Raw genomic sequence first — 4,767 nt, forward strand, 5'->3', positions numbered from 1 at the left:
TGTCGCCTCACTAGATGAACCAAGTCGCCCAAAACTCATGACCACCCAACCCAAAATCGCCTAACACGGAGGGGACGCATCTCGCCTACCCCTCGGTGGCCTAGTGTCACGTCACAAGATGTGCCAAGTCACCCAAAAACCCACGACCACCCACCTCCAAATCGCCTAACACAGGGAGGGGGGGGGGACCATTGCGAATCGAAAATGTAAAGGAAGCAAACATTCTAGAAACAAGATAGGGATTTTTTAATAATGTTTTTTATTTGTGATCATGCTTCAGGTGATCATTTTAAGTGCGTGGAAATCTTTTTTTTCTGCAACATTCTTTTGTCCTGCATTTTTCTGCAGTAAATAGCAATATCATTTCGTATTTTTCGGGGCGCACTAACGAAAACCAGATTTTTCCCTTCTCCCCAAATACAGGTATGATTGCAGCATATATATGCTACACAATACCAACAACTGGGATGGCACCCATGTCCTGGAGTATAGGCCAAAAGACATAGCCAACATGAGGATGATACTAACGGCAAAAATGGTGAAGAGTGAGCACAGCGATGTCAACTGGGCAAAGATGCTCAACATCAAGAAGGTAAAAAAATGTCTGCAACGCACACAAGAACTTAGTTATCAGTTTTTAACTTTTTATGGCATAACACCAACCACTTCTGTTTCAGTAGCACAGAACATAAATTACATGGTCTTTTTCAACATACCACAGATACAACTTCATGTACAGAGTACTTATTTAGTAGTCCCTCACGTCGATCATCAGCCATAATGTGATACACAAGCAACATGTACAGGGTACCTATTAAGTACTAGGTTCTGGGTTTTTTGCCTACTATTCTTGTACGTTCTTGTAAGGGACAAACCCTGTCCCGGGCGATACTTCCACGCCCCGCGATCCGAAAAATCAGGACGCCCCGCGTCGCTCGTGACGAGCGGCTCGGGCGGCAACCAGCCGAGCGCCGCCGACACCCTTCTCCTCCTCCCATCCCCTCCTCGCCGCCGCCAGAGTGAGCCACAGGGCAAGCCCTCGAGGCTCCCAAGGAAGGCGGTGGCGGGGCTTTCGTCCTTCGCTCGACGACAGGAATCATGGGAATACTACGCGGGGCGTGGCCGATCTGACTTGGCGGCGCGGCGAGCGGCCCTGCCTTTACCGGCGGCGGCGCGGCGGCCAGCGATGGTTGCGGGCGCGGTGGCCGGCCGTGCAGCAGCGTTGGCTGCGTTCGGCGACGGTGATCGGATCTGCGGCGACGACCATGTATGGCCTGGCTTCCGGACGGATCTGATCTGCCCGGTGCGGCCTACTCATCAGATCTGCGGCGACGACCATGTATGGCCTGGCTTCCGGACGGATCTGATCTGCCCGGTGCAGCCTACTCATTGTGCGGCGGCTCAGATTGGTGGTGAGCCGTGCACATGATGTTTGATGGAGGTTTGTTGAGCGGATCCGGATGAAAACCTCGTTCTCGGCTTGTTGTCGAGACTGGCGATGGCAGTACTCTTTTGTGTTGTTACCTTCCTGAAGGCATCGCCGTGGAGAAGCTCCAGATCTCTATCTGCTACCTCCAGGGGAAACCCTAGATCAGTAGATCAGATGACGACGACGCTCCGGTATCGTTTCTCTCTTGGGGGCGTCATTTTTGGAGGTGTACACGGGCTCGAGGGACCAGTGGACGGCTTCTTTGGTGGAGCGGTGCTTCATCTTACACATTGATGGCGGCGGATCTCGGCGGTGTGGCACAGTGGAGACTCGGCATCCGATGCACGGAGATGGACTCGCGCAGGAGGAGGACGCTGTCTAGCATCATGGTGGCGTCGACGGCAAAGAGGCCTGGCAAACTCGGTGCGTTAGTTTCTGCTCTGAAGATGGATTGGTGGAAGACGGCGGCGACGACACATGAGAGTGCGTTAGACCGGTTTGTACCCCAAATCCAGTATGTGGCTTGGTTGGGGTCTCCGGCTTTAGATGTTAGGCTTGGTGCGATGTCTGTTTGGTGTTAGGCTTGGATCATCGGCACCCCTTCATCAAGTGGATAAGTGGATAGGAGTAGCGACAGTTGTTGCTAAGATGGTGGCTTCAGACTACCTGATGTACTACTTTGTAAGGTCTTTATGAATAATTAATAAAATGGTTGCATGCATCGCTCAGATGCAGAGGCCGGGGTAATCCTCCTTTTCTAAAAAAACAAGCTTTTCGTTTTGTGAGCAACTACAAATACATTATTGCCCATTTTTTTACTATGCACAGATTACCTACACAGATTACCAACACACAATAACTCTACTTTTTGCAGAAACAAGGTGTAAGACAATAGAGAAGATGCAAATTCAGAGTCAGCAACTTTTATCTATATAATCCAGTTCTACAGGGTACAGGGGATGTAAGAACAGGGAGGAAAGATACAAGACAAGGTCTGCAACACTTTTGTACAGGGGCGCGGACGTACAGAGAGGGAAATCAACTAATTATAGCAGTAAAAGAAGTTCATGGCTAGAAATTTCTGGAACAACACCTTTTTTACCTTTCCTGTTTTCACTGGGGGAAACTTGCCCAGCTACGCCAGTTCTCTTGCCCACGATGCTTAAGATTTATTGCCTGATCAGCACGAAAAATTGCACACACATTTTTGGAAAAAGCTTACCTTCAACCGACCGATAACGCTCGCGCGTCCGCCGGCTTCACGTCCTTCAGATCGTTTGTTGATAAGATGGATGAGAGCGTCCCCCGCCTTCGTGTCACACGCAGTAGTTTTCTGAAACTTACCTATTGTTTCAGAACACACTCATGCAACTGGATAACGCCCTTGCAGCTCAGTTGACTCGTGTGGTTGGGACGACTCCGTGGCTGGGAGGGCGACGACGTTGGGATCTGGGAGGGCGCAGGGGCGGCGGCGGTGCAGGGTGTGGGGCGACCGGAGCGCATTCACCACGGTGGCGACGACGGCTTCGGCATCGGCAGTGGTCGGCGGCGACACAAGTAGGTACGACCACATGTGCGAGGCAACGATGTTGCAGAATCAGAAATCAATCGTTCGACCCCCTCGACGAATCTAGCACCTACTCCCTCGTTTTCTTGCCTTTGATCCCCTCGATCTCGTCTCTCTCCCCACGATGCTCTAGCACTTCCTTCCTTCAACCTGCTTCTAAAATAATCCATGACCCAAGCTCCAGCCATGGCGGATAGGGGTGTCAATTTGCTTCCCAAATCATCCACGGCCCAAGCTCAAACCATAGCGAACGGTGGTGTTGATCTATTTCTCAAATCATCCACAGGCCAAGCTCCAATGATGGTGAATGGTGGTGTCAATTTGCTTTTCAGATTATCCACAATCCAAGCTCTAGCCATGGCGGAAGGAGAAGGTAGAAGTTATTTGTTTCTTCAACAAAGCTCTTTTGCAAAAGGGCCCTATTGCAGCATAAAAAACTCATAAAAATGGTTCTGTAACAAGACCTTTGTTGCGGAATTGTTCTACAACGAGATCTTTGTTGTAGAAAAAATCGTAAAAATGATTCTTCGACAAGACCTTTATTGCGAAAATTTCCTACAATGAGACCTTTGTTGCAGAAAAACTCATATAGATGATTCTACAACAAAGACCTTTGTTGTGAAAAAATTCTAAAACAAGACCTTTGTTGCAAAAAAAAAAATGTAACAAGACCTCAGCCGCAGAAAATACCGCAACAACGCACTTGTTGCAAAGCTGACTTGTCATGTAGGTAGATCGGACGGCATACACAGCTCCATCCAATAGTCACGAAGACGGTGGATCTTTTTGTATTATCCGCCGGCGGACGCGTAGCATCGCCCCACATTTTTAGCGTGCTTATGATCTTTTTTCTCCACGTTTTTGTGCCTTGACCTCTCATCTTTTTTTACTTCTATTTTTTCGCTGTGGGAGGAGAGCTCCCCAAATGCGCTAGGCCATGGCGTCCAGCGGCGGCTGGGGGGAAGGAGTCGCACGGGTGATCTGGTCTGGTGGGGCTTAGAGTCTTCTAGTGGTGGGTGGAAAGAAGGATCACGTAAGGGGAAAGGATGGTTGGTTGTCGGGACCTGGGAACGAGAAGCGGAAGACTTGCCTTTTTAGCACATGGGTGGGGGACCGACAGGGAGGCACCTTCCATAAATACCGGCCGTGAGGTCAGCCCGCATAGCGCGCGGGCGCTGTGTAGGACCTTCCAGTTTCAATCCTTCTGTTCTTCTAACGTGGAGCCATGTCGACGCCGCACGGCAAAATCCACTGGTGATAGCACCACAAACGCAGCCGTTCGATTCTGTTGTCAGGAGAAAAACCATCATCCTTATCTGCCAAGCGATCCATGATCCATGTGACCTTCGCGTTGAGCGGAAGCATCTGCTCCGATCTCGGGTGAACGTTGCAAAAGGCGTGGATCAAGCTGCATACATGTCTGCATCATTGTTCTCCTTGGCGAGCTCGCATGGTGATTTCCATGATGACTTCCAACGCAGCAGAAAGGAAACTCCAACATGGACTATAGCCCAACGGATCTGCCAAACCGAACCTCCAAACAGAGAGCGGAGAAATCTAATTAGGTAGAGTATATAGCTCAGGTAAAAGCAATTGAAAGACAATGGGTTTTAAGCCGACCGAAGTGCCATGTACTCTCCGCATATCAAAGTTATGGACTTCTGGAACGGCCGGAGGCCAAGCTTAATTAAAAACCCTCCTACAGTCTTGCAAATGCAGCCTGGCATATGATGGCGGACAGCTCCATTACGCACGTTCAGGCCAGCTAATT

The 4,767-nt window shown here is 49.9% G+C and overlaps 1 long non-coding RNA gene across 1 annotated transcript in view; it reads left to right on the forward strand.

Moving 5' to 3' along the window:
- Positions 1 to 2,620, forward strand: part of LOC119268631 — an 8,774-nt gene extending 6,154 nt beyond the window's left edge. The window contains exons 2-3 of the long non-coding RNA XR_005133242.1: positions 424 to 592; positions 2,304 to 2,620. This is a non-coding gene — a long non-coding RNA (uncharacterized LOC119268631). The remainder of the gene's footprint in view (positions 1 to 423; positions 593 to 2,303) is intronic.
- Positions 2,621 to 4,767: the final 2,147 nt, after the last annotated feature.

Source organism: Triticum dicoccoides, chromosome 3A (assembly GCF_002162155.2).
Source record: "Triticum dicoccoides isolate Atlit2015 ecotype Zavitan chromosome 3A, WEW_v2.0, whole genome shotgun sequence".
Classification (NCBI taxonomy): Eukaryota; Viridiplantae; Streptophyta; class Magnoliopsida; order Poales; family Poaceae; genus Triticum; species Triticum dicoccoides.